The 15962-nt window shown below is 39.3% G+C and overlaps 2 long non-coding RNA genes across 2 annotated transcripts; one reads left to right on the plus strand and one right to left on the minus strand.

Moving 5' to 3' along the window:
* The first annotated feature begins 512 nt into the window (after positions 1–512).
* LOC121897101 lies at positions 513–3610 on the plus strand. The gene is made up of 3 exons (XR_006096180.1): positions 513–930; positions 1394–1440; positions 3366–3610. It is a non-coding gene; the product is annotated as an uncharacterized LOC121897101 (long non-coding RNA).
* On the minus strand, positions 2931–14224 carry LOC121897103. Its single transcript, XR_006096182.1, has 2 exons — positions 12528–14224; positions 2931–3092 (listed from the first exon to the last, which is right to left on the minus strand). It is a non-coding gene; the product is annotated as an uncharacterized LOC121897103 (long non-coding RNA).
* Positions 14225–15962: the final 1738 nt, after the last annotated feature.

Here is a 15962-nt window from a genome sequence, read left to right on the forward strand (position 1 = left end):
AAATGAGAATTGCTGGTCCACCTTAAAAGTCAGTCCACCTGAAGTGAGCCTGGTCAAGTTAAGCTAACTGCAGCATTTATTAACTGACAAACAGTCTGTACTGTACATTTACTGCCAGACTGACAACTTACTGCTAAACTTTTCCTCTGCTCCGCTCGCGTTCACGTCATGTTTCTGCCGCTCACCCTCTGCGCTCGCACAACTACACACACATACTCACACACACGCACTGCCTTATTCCTTAACGGAGCTACGCTACTCCTTGTACCTTTCACGTAGATGTCCTTTGAGGAACGAAGAGAGGGAGGATGACTAAAGAAAATCCACAATAACGTAGGGTGTTGCACAGTGTGCGAGTGAAAATCATTAGTAGCTTGTTGATATTAATGATCATCTGAAATTTTAGCAGCGGCGGTGCTAAATTACGAGCTTCCATCACTTCCATTGAAGGCACATTTGAAGGATCTTTTAATATCCAGTATGAACAGGAGGAATGATTACAGCGAGGAAAACCTCTTTCACTGTTCACATGGACACCTGACTGTTGTTTTAAGACAGTCTTGAAAAACTGTGAACCCGTCCTTTAACACTGTTTTAACACCAACTATGTGACAGATTTTGGGTTCCCATGAACAGCAGAGAGTTTGCTGTGCAGTATTGTTAATATGCACAACCTCTCTTCATTAGAATCAGTAAGACCTGACATGACGGCATCACCCTCCTCAGAATTTATCAGGCCACTTGGTCACATTATCGATTTCTCGTTCCTCTTCCTCATCAAGGACTCGACACGGCCGCTCTCCGCTATCGTCCTCAACCTCGACTCAAATGCCACGGTTATTATCCTGCGGACATTCCGTGTTCTGGGAGACGTTGCTTAACCAATCCGGGCCCAGACCGGATAATGTGAGCGAGGCAGAGAGCAGCACGGTGAGTCGATACTGATCCAGTCTGAAAACAGAAGCGCTCTGTGTCGGAAGTTGGGAAGCATTTGTAAAAGTTGGGTCAGCTGTGTCCTTTTTTCTGGTGAGAGAAGTTTTCATCTGCTGCTGACTGATGCAGCGCTCTGTTCTCCTGCCAGGAACAAGAAAAATCAGCCGCTGCAGGCTTTTTAACTGAGATCAGATAAGCTCATCTGCACATAGCGAATTTTAAAATTTGACCAATTTCACATCATCAAATGGTCCGGCTATCACTGAGCTTTAATCTGCTCATGTCCAAATGAATTCAGGTCCAGACACTTTCTTACTGATTTATAAGACTTATGGAGTTTTAAAGAACTTGGGTGCTATAATAGACAATACGTTTTAGGGTCTGTTGTCTCGATCTAACAATGTCAATTTACAGTACAGTTATTTATTTACTGATTGCTATTTTCTGTTTTTATCTACAGTATTTCCTCCAGCTGCAGCAGAGGTGCATTACACAGGACAGAGGCAGGTATGCGCTTCATTTCCTGCGGTTTTGATTAGGTTACATCTAAAATATGACCTACATTGTTATGAGAGAACACTATCCATAATGACAGGACAGGATATTCCATTAGTGTCTGTATGGAAAACACTGAGTGCACCAACGCCTGCACTCAGGTTTGCATCCAGCGGATTGAAGTCTGCTCACTTCATTGCTGAGTCCTCTCATCTCGTCTTTAATGGAGCAGCTGGGAGCTGCTAGAATAGTGGTCTTCACTGTGTTTTTTTTTTCATGGAAGCCACACTGGCAGGACACAGTCAATAGGAGAGCCTCTTCTATTGCAAAACACCAAAAGTCACCCCACAGCATACAATATGTAACGCAATACAGCACAATCTGAATTAAAAACAGGTTTACCTTAATACTGGGATGAGCAGAGACATGCAACTTTCTTCATGTTTGTTGTTCCAATCCTTGTGAATTATGTGTATTGGCTGCATTATCATAATTAGGAACGGATATTGTTAGGATTTTATCAATACTCCTTATCGGTCCATTTCTTTATCAATACTCTTATCTGCTCTTTTTCATTAAGTTAATTAATTTCACACTCCCAGTCAATGTCCTCTATATTTTTTAAGCTGTAGCAGCTCTTTTCTCTTTTGGATACATTTTTTACTTATTTTTCATTGTAAAATGTTTATATTATTTATGATCACCTGACTTTCGTAGTAGTTATTGGATTGTTCTGCACCAGGGCAAATTCCTTGTGTGAGCAAAACCTCAGAGAGCTGTGGTGGAGTAGTGAGAGAGTAGATCCTCGATGACTGCAATGAAGAAACTGTTTACTGTCTGATTGGACTAAATATTATTGATCATGATCGATAATACGTTACTGAAGCAGCGTCATTAAGAACAGAGTCATTTATTATTTGTATTTGAACATTTGACTGCATGTTACAGCACTTTATTTATATTTATTAAACAAACAACAGGAATAAATCTGCACTGATTTGATTATAAATCACTTTCTGATCATCTTCACTGTCTGCACTCTAAATTCTCCTCATTATGATTTGTCTGATGTATCTCTACCAACAGCAGCATTTAGTTTCCATTTCACACAATTTCCTGTTATTTCATCCTTATTTATGTATCTAAACATTGTAAATATGAGATTGTTTTTCATTATTCCTTCAGATTTAAAACATCCAAACAAATAAAATTGACTGAAAATTATGAATAACAAACCACTGAATAAACTGTGAGGATTCAATGATGTGATCACTTCAGATGTTTACACTTGGCTTTAAGTAGGAGGAAGACACTTGATAAATGTGTCTTATCCCTCTCAGTGAAGAACTTTTTTACTCTTAAGTTGGTCCTTCAGAGCATTTTTAAGTGTCTTTCTTAGAAGTTTGATAAACGCTGAACCTGCAGCTCTAACTGAGATGTACAACTTGGAGCAATATGTACAAAATATAAATCTTACTATAGAAACTGAGTGACACTCTGTGTATTTATAGATAGTTTTATGCATCTGGTCCCACATAACATGCAGAAAATATACAGATCCAGATAATGTGATCCGGTTTTCAAGTGTAAGTTGAAGATGATGATGGCCACCTGGCGTCCTCTTAAGCTTCATCATTAAACTGGAGGAAACTGTTTGCTGGATTCTGAGAAAAGACAGAAAACCAGACTGAGAGGAAATAATGAAAGTCTGGTTAGACACAAATCATGTTACTGGTGACCTTATCTACAGACCTCAGGTCACCTGTCATCATCTATGCCTTTATAAATACTGACTTCACAAGACTGAGCACACTATACTGTAGACCTGCACTTTATCAGCATTATGGATGTGCTGACACTTTGAACTGTAGTAGGGTGTTTTTAGCCCACCAGTCACTTTCTCATACTGTCATTATGTTTTTAAATTTGCCTTCCAGGTTCACCAAACATGTCTCGTTATCAGCCCTGCAAAGCTGTTTCCCCCGAGGGACGAGAAAGTCCAGCACATTGTTCAGTTCTGTGTCGACTCTGCAGGGAAATATATGTTCAAGTGTGTCCCCATTCTGTTGTATGGATGAGTCACATCATACAGAATGAATTATGCAAACTGTTAATATCGATTTCTACACATCAAGATCTACAGAAGTGATGCACACATGTTTTAATTAAAGTGAAAATTGAATCGTGTCAGGTTTCATTTAAAGACTCGCTCGATGGTTAAAAATATTTTCTAATTTAAAATTGAAACGCAAATGTGTCTTGACAATTAAGATAAGAGAAAGCGTGAAAACGTTCATGCTTGTGTAACATTTTGAATACAGGCGAATTTAAATTAAGCTGTTAACTGGCAAATTCCATTACTGCAGTATAACAGAAATAGCTGTCAGTACTCTGCTGTATAAACTCTGATATTCAGTATGATACTGATACTGTAGGTAAATCAACCCCTTTCAACTTCTTTTCATGAGTGAAGCTAGAGTGCATAAGAAAGGAGGTGGAACTGCCATATTGTTTAATGATTCCCTCCAATGCAAACAGATGTCTTGTGGAAATTTTGATTCTTTTGAATTTGTAGCTCTTCAGTTGAATTCCTCCTCTCGAGCTATACTTTTAAATATCTACAGGCCATCTAAATACTGTGAAACCATTTTTGATGACTTTGCTGAACTGCTGTCTATAATCAATTGTTGGTGATTTTAACATCCATGTTGACAACCCCCAGGACAGAGGGACTAAAGAACTGTGTTTTGTTCTTGATTACTATGAACTGACTCAACATGTGACGGAGCCCACTCACAACAAGGGGCACACTCTGGACTTAATCTCATCTCTAAGGGTCTGAACATTTCTAAGGTTGTGGTGGCTGACATTGCTCTCTCTGATCATTCCTGTGTTTTCTTTGAGAGCACTATCTCTGTGCACACAAATGTTCAAACAGAGGTAATCACAAAACGGTATATCACTGAAAACACCAGTGAAATATTTAATCAGGCTTTCTCTTCCACACCAGCCCTCTCTTGGGTCTCAGTTACTCAGCTTGTAGATAATTTCAGTTCTAAAATTACAAATGTTATTGACGCCATTGCACCCACTAAGGTGAAGGTTGTCTCTGGTAAGGAAAGATCTCCATGGAGAAATGCCATGAAGGTCAGAATAGAAAAAAGAGTGTCGAAAGGCTGAACGCAGGTGGTGAAAAACAAATCTCCAGGTCCATTATGACATCTATAAAGAGAGACTCTGCATTTATAATTTGAAATGCAAGGCGGTTCTTCTTCTCTGACAACACCTTATTTGCTACAGTCGACAGGCTAACAATCCCTCCTGTGTCAGTAGCCCCTGAACTTCTATCCATCTTCTCTCAGGTTTCTTCCCACAGGCCCTGAAAATCAGTCATCAAGCCACTCTTAAAAAAGAACAATCTAGACACTTCACTAATGAGCAACTATAGGCCCATATCAAGCCTCCCGTTTTTAAGTAAAGTCATTGAGAAAGCTGTTTATCAACAGCTGAACAACTTCTTAGGTCTAAACAACCATTTTGATGTCTTCCAGTCAGGATTTCGACCACACCACAGCACTGAGACGGCTCTTGTTGAGGTCTTCAATGACATACACTTAAACACAGATAGTGGCTGAATTTCAGTATTAGTCTTACTGGATCTCAGTGCCGCATTTGACAGTTGACCATAACATATTACTAGACAGACTGGAAAACTGGTTGGGACTTTCTGGCACAGTACTAAACTGGTTTGAATCTTATTTAAAGGACAGGGACTACTTTGTGTCTATAGGTAATTACACATCTGAGCGGACAAAAATGACATGCGGAGTTCCCCAAGGCTCCATTCTGGGGCCTCTTCTGTTCAACATCTACATGCTCCCACTGGCTCAGATCATGGACTGTGGTAAAATATGTTACCACAGTTATGCAGACGACACACAAATTTACATAACGGTATCATCAGGGGACTATGGTTCAATACAAGCACTGAGTAAGTGCAGTGAACAAAGCAATGATTGGATGTGCCAGAATTTTCTTTAATTAAACAAAGATAAAACTGAAGTAATTGCTTTTGGAGCCAAGGAAGAACAAAAAAAAAAAAAAAAAAAAAAAAGTCAATGCTCAGCTTCAGTTGATAATTAAAAACCACAAACCAAGCCAGAAATCTTGGTGTAGTCATGGACTCAGACCTGAATTTCAACAGCCATTTTAATTAAGACAATTACAAAGTCAGCCTACCATCACCTAAAGAATATTTCAAGAATTAAAGGACTAAAGGAAAACTTGTCCATGCATTTATCTTCAGTAGACTTGACTACTGTAACGCTGTCTTCACAGGTCTCCCTAAGAAACTGATCAGACAGCTGCAGCTGATTCAGACGCTGCTGCTCGAGTCCTCACTAAGACCAAGAAAGTGGATCATATAACTCCAGTTCTCAGATCTTTACACTGGCTTCCTGTCTGTTAAAGAATTGATTTTAAAATACTGCTGTTGGTTTATAAAGCACTGAATGGTTTAGGGCCAAAATACATTTCTGATCTGCTGCTATGTCATGAACCGTCCAGACACCTTAGGTGGTCTGTGACAGGTCTGCTTTCTGTCCCCAGAGTCAAAACTAAACCTGGAGAAGCAGCGTTCAGTTTTTATGCTCCACAAAGTTTCTCCCACAATGTTTGAAAATGACAAATTGGTTCTTTATAAAGCTGCAACAACTAGTTGATCAACAGATAAATATCTAGTATTTTGACTCCAGCTTGTCATTTGTGAGGATTTGCTTCTTTTGTAATTGTAAATTCAGCTTTAAATCAAAGTTCTTTTAATATTATTGGCATGTCATCTGACATCTGTGGCCACAAAATGATTTTTAAAAAAGCAATATGCTGTCATGTGATATGCCTTTCTTTTAAAAACTATATTAAAAACGTGCAGTATAGAGTTATAATACAAAAGGAGTCACCATGGGTAAAAACCCCATTGATTTTTCTCATGTGACTCACAGTCCTCTCTCTTCTACAGCTTGGATTGACATGAAACTCTCCTGGTTGCATCATCGGGACAAAAGATGAACAACTGTGTTTGAAAAATCTGGCTCTTTGATAAAAAGTGAGGGACTGTGGGCATAAAAAGAAGTTAGAGATTAACTATGACTCCCAAGAGACCTTTTGGCAAAAAACATCCAATCCTACCTCTGACTAGCTTCTTCTCCATAATAGCAGCTGAGGCTCATGGGTATTGTAGTATTTGGAGCCATTTGCCGTCATTTCTCAGAAATTAAGTTGAAATTATTGAACATGGTGGTCATCCAGGAGAGTCCTGAGTTTCTATGTTCAGTAACATTGAGGAGATTGTTTAATTCTAAAGAGTTGCAAATTGGGAAGGGCCGCTGGTATAGCAAGTGTTTTTCCCCATTCCTGACTCCCATTTCAATTTTTCTATAAACGATATCCTCAATATCACTTAACATCAAAAAACTGGACTCTCCCGGATAATGTAACAATCTTATAGGTCTATATTATGACCACTGGTTTCTATTATTTCAACTTTGTTACCCATCGGCTGCCGATGCTATTGAGAAGAAACCAGTCAGAGATGCAAATCTGAGCAGTAATGAATTCAAAACGCTTCATCATTGAAGTTGTAAACAAAATGCAACACTGAATTCATCCAAATTGAACCAAAATTGAGAAGTGAACTGATTTACGTTGCAGTTTGTAAGATCAGTTTTCTCAATGTAATTTTAAGCTTCCGCCGTTGTTAGCGGTGCAGGTTACAGAATTTTAAACTCTGCGTTTGGATGTTTCTTGCTAAAATGCACCTTTGTGGTTGTAACTTTGACTTTTTTTTTATCAAAGAACCAGATATTTTCTGACAGTTGTTCTTCTTTTGTACTGATGATTTGACCGGGAGAGTTTCATGCCGGTCCGAGCCATCGAAGAGGTCAAACTGTGAGTCATGTAAGAATGAATGGGATTTTTACTACCACTTTAGTAAGAGGTTTCCAAAATAGTTCCTCCCACTTCCCAACTCTATGGAAGTAATTTTAGCTGTCCGCCAAAATTCTAAGAAAGAAAGTTGAAATCATTGAAACTTGTGGTCAGAACATAAACCTATAGGATTGTTACATTATTGAGGAGAGTCCCATGTTTCTGTGATAAATGAGGATATCGTTTAAAGAAAAATTTAAAACGAGAGTACAGAATTGAGGGAAAAACACCTCTGGAACAAGCAGCTCCTCACACTATTGTTTTGACCATCTGAAGTCCACTGAAGGATTTCTCTGGCAGCTGCCATCATCAACTACTCACACAGGCAGTTAGAGTGACAGATTAAAAGAGTCTTTTCACTTCTCAGGCTGGCTTTGCTTTCTATTCTTCAATGAAAACCAATTTGTTCGAAAGTTGGTAATACTTTGAAACACACATCAGCTCATGTAGTGTCTTTTTTATGTCCACTTCAATGGCTGACCTCCATCGAAATTGTTTTCTTTGATACCTGACACATCAGAAACATCCATCTGTCTGTTTCAGCAGAGAAAGTGACTCAGCAGAAGGTAAAGTGCAGCTGAGATCTGGGCTTTGTCTTACAGGCAACGTTTCTACATAAGTTCACCCAAAGTTTTGAAACTCTGACCATGTTAAACATCCAGCATCATAATGAGACAGAAAATCATATGTCCACCCCCATCAAGTGTGGGTTAAGTGGTACATATTTGCCTACCACCTCCTGACATGTGAATATCCGTCAAGACTTGCAAGTGTGATTACTGGTATTACTGCAATTTTTAGTGGAGAAGTCCTCTAAATAGAGAGGGAATTTGGGATTTCAGACTCTTTCAGGCTGCTTTTGTCCCCAGGAGAGTTCAAGATGTAAGACACATTACCAGCAAGACTAATGCTGGACAAGCAGTGAGGAGTTCAGAGAGCGAAATAAAGGCTCTGAATTTAACTCCATTTGCTGCTGTCACTCTGCTCCTGAGGAGGAGGAGGAGGTGATAACACAGTGATATTATGAGCAAGATTGGATCTGACTCATGTCCTCGTCATCGCTTTGATTCCTCCATTAATAGACGCTGGCTTCCTCCGACATCTCTCGGCCTGAAATGAAAACCTCATCTGACTGCCAGAACCTGTGAAAAGCAGCACATCACTCGGCTTTTATACCTGCACTCACACATTCACACACATAACTGTTGTTAGAACTGTTAGGTACATACAATAAGCTGCTCCACAGCTCCATGCGGTGCTGTTAATCATCTCACAGTAAGGCTGCCTTTTCTGATTACTCGCTAATTACACAGATATGGGATAAATACAGCTCTGGTGGCAGCTCATCTGTTTCTATCTGTGCAGCACCGTTGTTTCTAATTGCTGAAAATTATCGCGAGTAATGATAATGCAGGATGTCAATGCCATGCTTATTACTAAGACGGAACATACCGGCTGACCAGGGTGTCTCTGTATGGCTTTGCTTCTCCAGCAGGTCAGGTTACAGGCTGTAACTGTCACACATTTAGTGATGTGTCACAGACAAACGGTTTCAATTACTTTTTCTCTCTTACGGAGGTCCAACCAGCCTCAGAGGAAGCTCACCTCACTCTCAGAGATTAGAACATTTATCCAGCTTCCAATTTCCTGATCTTTAACTTAAGTGTAAATACTGGGGTCATGCTGAACTTGAGTCAGAGTTTCCATCAACTCTCACACCTTGTGCAGTGAAAGTACATCAGCTGCTGCTGCAGTCGTCGCACTGACGGCTTGATTCCACCAAGCACGACTGCATCGTGTTCTGGCTTGTGACAATGTTTATGACTCCACTCTGCTCCGTGAAAAATACTCACCTAGCCTTATTTTTGACAGAAGCCGCCTCAAGCTGCACAGAGCAGATCGAGCTGGACAGGATGTCAGACACAGGAACAGCATGGGTCAATTTTCAATATAAAACACCCTGTGCAGACTCCCGATCATATATCAACAATAAACACAATTGAAACAGACAAATAAAGAAACCATTTAACTACACAGCCTACTTACCTCTGGTAGAAACACAAAAAACAAGGCAAAATGACAAAATCAACAAGATCTGAGCCAACAAATTTGAATCAACAAAAATGGAGCTGGCAAAATGCTCCGCTTCTGAAATGCTCTCGGTGGGGTTTGAAGCCGTGCAGAGGACGGAACAAAAACAATGCAGCCGTGATGAAGAATCCCCATTTAGTGTCACACTGGATCTTTTCAGCCACAGTACTGCTGTGCACTCAGAAACAGTTTGACACTTTACAAATGGACAATTACAATCACAGTACTTATGCACACAAGTCAGGACAGTTTTTAGAGTGAGTAGCTCTTCCTTTCCCTTGTACATTGCATTTTGGGAAAAAACAGTTTAAAGTTTTGTCATTTTGTCATATTTCTATGTTATGTAGAGCCAGGAAGTTTGCACGTTTTCAGTATGTATCACTAAATTTATCAAACTTTCCCTTCAAGGTATTTAGCTGAGGAAGAAATTATGTGTTTTTCCAACATTTAAATTATTTGATGTTACATACTTGTCTTTTAATTGTATAGTATTTAAAAATCCACCAACACTTGGAGTAGCAGAAATAAGAAATGAATTGAGACAATCACATCAATATGCAAAACAATTATTTACTCTAAAACACACAATAAGTAGTCTAGCTATGAACCAAACTATGTTTGATTGACAGCAGCTGGCAGGCTGATTGCTGGTGTAACATCAATGTAAACAAACTGTTGCAGCTACAAGTCATGGGTGGACAGTGTGTTGTTAGAAGTGGGATGGAAGATTAAGAACCAAACCAGCATCTTAAGGGTCTGAAGTGACATTTGCAAGTATGTTTACATGCTGTTTTAATGTGCTGCAGCTGAGCAGCTAATTAGCTATCTGCTAACTGACGTTAGCGGAGCACTTTTCCCCCTGAATGTTTGTTTGGTGGCTCGTTCAACAAGCTAAGCTGCAGGACAAGATGTGTTCATGTTTGTAAGTTAGACAAGAAGGAGACTTTAGCAGGAAAGCTAATGTTCAGAGTCTGTGGTTCTTGTGTTATGTAGCAGGATGCAATCAGGCTCAGTGTGACCGTCTGCTCTGCTAATGATAGAACGACACATCAACGCTTTATGCAACGTTTAATTTGCTATATTAAAGTAATTTCTCCGGCTATGTAGACAGACAACTAACTTTCTATTATATTTATGCTGTAGCAAACAGAAACCACAACCTTATTTATTTCAATTTGACTTTAAAACAAGCTTAATACTGTCACACAGTATTGGGTGAGTTTTTAACATTGTTCACTTTCCATCTCGATCGCAGGAAGTTAATTTGGTAACAGATAACAGCTGAGTAGAGAGGAGAAGGTGAAGGCTCTTGTCTGTGTCAGACTCAGAGTGCCAAGCTGAGGCTGGAGGCAGTTTGTGCCAGTTGTGCACTGAATGCAAGTATCTGAAGTATCAGTTTTTACCAGCACTAATGCGAAGGCGTTACTAACTCAAACAGCAGCCAACAATAAATGGAGAAATAAATATATATATAAATGGAAAAACACTCTAAACCTCCTCTGTGGCCCCTCATTACTCCAGCAAGCAATCCAACAGTTTCATCAGTTAAATCAGATTTTAAAGGCAGCCTCTGAACACTGTCCAAGTTGGCAGCAACATTCAAAAATCTTTGATGAGTTTGATCGTTTTCTGAGGGCTCAGAATACCAACTCTAACTCTTCCTCAAGCCCTGATGCTTTGTGTTCACAGTATCCTTATTCTCAGCCTTTGTTTCTCATCGCCACATTGTTATGTGAGCATCATCTGAGGATCTGGATGGTTCTACATCACACACACATCATTTTTCCTATTTTTATAAAATAATCTGCGATTTTCAGCCGATTTTCTAGCAAGGTCTTATATCATGTTGCATACACATTCAAGAGATCCTGAAGGTATAAATACAGCCAGACAGCATCAAATACATTGAAACTGAAGTCTTTTGTTGTCAGCAGAACATCTAATAAAAGATAAATCTCATAACATGCAACATTTAGATTAGGTTAGATTGCTTTCATGGGTTTTGTGAACACTAATTATGTTCTATTCATGTTGTATGTTTTGTATTCATTGCTGTAATGTTTTTATGATGCTTTCTTGGGCAGTTTTCTCCTGAATAAGACTCTGAGACTTTGGCTGAGTTGAGCATTTTTAGTGACTGTTTATTAAATAGGACATATTCTACTTTTTGTGACTTTCTGTCATTTATACACTGTTATGATGAATGTTAAACATGATCAAAGTTCTAAAACTTGAGGTTTAATGTATGTAATAATGCTCCCTGTAAGACAAAACCCAGGTTTCAGCTGCCCTGAGCACGTTTTTTTTTTTTTTTTTTTTTTTTTTGTAATTTTCATATTGAGATGACCTCATCTTGTTGTGCATGTCCATAAACGTCCGACCATTCTGTAATCTTTGTTGCGGACGTTGTTGGTGTTGTCCACTCTCATATTTCGGTTTTGATTCGGGCTCAAACATGACGGATTGGAGAAATTGCCATTTGGGGAAAAAAAGAAGGGAAATCCTATAACTATTGTTTGTTTATGTAGCTTCCTGAAGCTGACCAATCAGAACAGAGTGGGCTCATCGGGAGGAAACAGGAGCTAAAACAGTCTTCTTCAGACAGAGGCTGAACTGAGGGGCTGCATAAAGGACCAGTATAAAATAAATAAGGAGAAAGTCATGCAAAGAAAGTCATGCAAAGATATTCCACCAGAGGCCCAGAATATAAATATGGACCTGGAAATGTGCAGAATATGTTCCCTTCGAAGAGTTTAGATAAGTCGAGAACTCCAGGACTGACAAGCTGACCATCAACCTCTTTGAGATCTGTGAGAGTGAGATCTGAGTCTTTTGCCAAAACATCGAGGCCCGTCAGCTGCAAAATGAGCAGCTGAAACAGTTTGTCACAAATAGCTCCTGGGAATAAAAGATCTGAAGAAAAAAGCTCCAGAAAACTACCTCTGTAAATGCCCATAACTGGAGGAGGAAAAAAACACTAAGCATCCTGCTGAAAGGCTGAAAATGACTGCCACTGAGCTCACCATGGGGAAGCTGGATGGCCTCAATTAGCAGCTCCCGAGAGAGAAGGGCTCGTTGTCCAGGAGCAGACTGAAAACCCCAGAAGCTGTTGAAATTACAGAGGCACTTTTCCCAGAAATCAGAGGAGAAAAGGCTTCATCAGCCAAGAAACCACTCGGGCTGCATCAAATGCTGCAGAGGAAAAAAAAAGGATTTGAGGAAACAGGTAGAGGACTGGGTGCATGAGATCCAGGAAGCCCTATAGAGAGAAAACTAGAGGAGCTGCAAGCAGCATTGAATAGAAAGATGAAACTCATAATAGAGAAGGAGAGACAGGAAGGTTTCTGACCTCAAATTGTGGAGCTGGACCAACAGCTGTACAGAGAGATAACTCAAGACTTCCTTGTTTTTGTTGTTTTAAAAATAAAACCTCACATTGTAAAGCATATAAAGTGTTGCCACAGCAAGAAAAGACACCATGAAAGACGTGAGTGATTTTTCAGTCACATACAGCCTGGAGGTTTGCACCTTTTCAGTATGTACAACAAAACCTTTGAGTTTTTCAATTTGTGCCGTCTTTGAACACCTTTTAAGGTAACTAGAGTGCAGCAATTTCTACTTTTTAATCATTAATACAGTGTTTTGTTGTATAGTATTTAGCTGAGAATGAAATCATGGAGTGTTTTCCAACATTTAAATTGTTTTGATGTTAAAAACCCCACCAACACGTGGAGTAGCAGAAGAAATTAACTTGAAACAATCAAATCAATATGCAAAACAACTGTTTACTCTAAAACACACAGTAAGTAGTCTAACTATGAACAGAACTGTGTTTGAATGACAACAGAACAGCAAGAAAAGACGCCATAAACAAAGAGGAATAAATATGACACAGCGAGTGAGGCGATGCTGTTAAACGATCATTTCCAGTCCTTCCTGTGTGAGGTTGATTGACAGGAAACAGAACCTAATGTGACACAGTTCTCCTGTTTTCTGTGATTTCCTTTAAATGCTCTGAGTAAACAGACAACATAATGACTGCTCCTAAAAATATAATTATTCCGCATACTGCCTTAATTTTTGAAGCACTCTTCATCTGTAAATATGTCATGAATTTCTGATTAAACATCTCCCGGTGCCTTCCAGGACTCCAAACTCTAACTCAACCGCCTGACAAGAGGCTTATATAATCAAACACTTACCAGACAGCGTGTCTGTCAAATGTGTTACTGATGATTTCAACTAAAACAAGCTTTGATAACATCTGTTGAACACGCAGCCAGTCTGTAAGCTACTAAAAGCCTCACAGCATGAGCAGCAGCAGCAGCAGCAGAATGAAGCCTCTGGGAATATTGTGCCTTTTTCAAAAGGTACAAATCCTTTTACTTCACTTCTCAGAGGGAGGATGAGGCAGGATGTTTGGAGGACTGGCGAGTAGATAGACAGCTTTGATTAATATCACAGTAGATTCTGCTGCGTTCAGCTGTTGCTCAAATTGGAAAAGTGTTCTCTCCACACTAGCGGCCAAAATACAGCAGGCACGGACACGGCATGACACGTCTGCATGTCCATTATAACCGACTGAAGCTGCTACACTGACCATGAACACGCGGCTCATCTCTATTTTTGCACAGTTGGTCTATTTTTTTTTTCTCTCTGTGTGCAGATACGCAGCCCTGCAACAGGTAAAAACTACATAGAACTGTGTGAAAGCATTGTACTAGAGGCAGTGTGAATTTTTTTACATTGCATATTAAAATAAATCAATGAAATCAATGTGTGTTCATGCTGCTGTTGTTCCGTATCAGTTAATACAGCCTACGCTTCCAAACACTGCATAACCAACTGCATTATCACTTGGCAAAGCTCAATATTCAGGCAGTGATGGAGACGGAGTTTGTGTCGCAGGGAGAAAACCCTGCTTCTCCCCGCCAACGTGACGCCATGCCCGGTGGATTTCAGCTATAAGCTTAATTGAGCCTCACCTGTGAGTTTAGACATTTGAAGGTTACTTGTTGGAGCATAGAAGCCTCTCACTAACTTCCCTTTAGGGTTCAGTAACAGCAGTATTTACGTCAGCACTGGTTCTCTGAGTTCGAAAATCTAAATCATCAATCACTCACGTCTTAAAGTTGCTCAACCAGAACATAAAAGTTTTTAACCTCATTCTTGTTGGCTTCTTGTTCGGTGAACCACTGCACATGTGGATTAGTGTCTTTTTAACTGAACCTGACAGTTCAGACACTGAGACAATCTCACACACTCAAGAAGTTTTTCTAGTCTGTGAAGAAAGTTTTTTTGGTAGCACATTGCTGCCAGAATGACTAAAAAAAAAAAGTTTCTTTTCAGAATTAGAAGCTCAAGATCTGTTACATTTTTTCTGAGAATTTTTCATGTTTGTATTACATATTTTCCTTTTATTGCTTAATATCAAATTCATTTTTTTTATGTACCACTTTTCCTTGATATATCTAAAACATTTCTCGTTATTTCATAAAATCCCCATAGCACACTAATTAAACAAACTTGTCTTTAATTTTGTAACAGTGAAACATACATGAAGTGATGAGGATTCTGACTTTTTGCCTAAGACATTCAGCTTTAGTCTTAGTCTGCTAGACATCATGTAGCCATCGGGGTTCTCTTTTTAAAATGAGCTGAAAAACTCAAAGTAAAAGGCCGGATTCACAATTTTTCAAGTCTGTGTGTCTTAAACCAGCAGTCAGGTGTCCATATGAACAGTGAAAGAGGTTTTCCTCACTGTAATCATTCCTCCTGTTCATACTGGATATTAAAAGATCCTTCAAATGTGCTTTCAATGGAAGTGATGGAGGCCAAAATCCACAGTGTGTCCACACAGTCATTTAAAAATTGATGTGAAGCTTATATGAGGCTTCAGCAGTCTGAGTTAGTCATATCAAGTGGATATCTGACACATTTACAGTCTTTTTAGAATCAAATTCTCCTCTTTGTGTTTCCTCGGACAGTGTTTCCCTGTTGAGCTGCAGGTGGAAGTAGAGTAACAAAAAGAGGAAATTTGGCACTAAAAAGACTGTAATGTTGAAAGATATCTACTTGATACTGAAGCTTCATATTAGCTTCAGATAAACTTTTAAATACATTTTTGCACAGAAGGAGGACTGTGGATTTTGTCCCCCATAACTTCCATTGTAAGTGCATTATGAAGGGATCTTCTAATGGTCAGTATGAACAGGAGGAATAATTACAGCAAGAACAACAGGTTTCAGCGTTCATTTGGGCTCCTGACTGTTGTTTTAAGACACATTTGAAAAACTGTGGACTCGTCCTTTAATTCGCTTGCAAAAATCTTCCAGTCAGTTTTAGCTGGAAAATCAATGGTCGCCACTTTTTTCCAATTGTACATCAGCCAACTGTTTCAGCACTATAACTAAGTTTTGGAGTTCGGACTTGGCACAGTATTTACTCAGATCAGCTCC

The sequence above is a fragment of the Thunnus maccoyii genome, chromosome 5 (genome assembly GCF_910596095.1).
Source record: "Thunnus maccoyii chromosome 5, fThuMac1.1, whole genome shotgun sequence".
In the NCBI taxonomy this organism is placed as follows: domain Eukaryota; kingdom Metazoa; phylum Chordata; class Actinopteri; order Scombriformes; family Scombridae; genus Thunnus; species Thunnus maccoyii.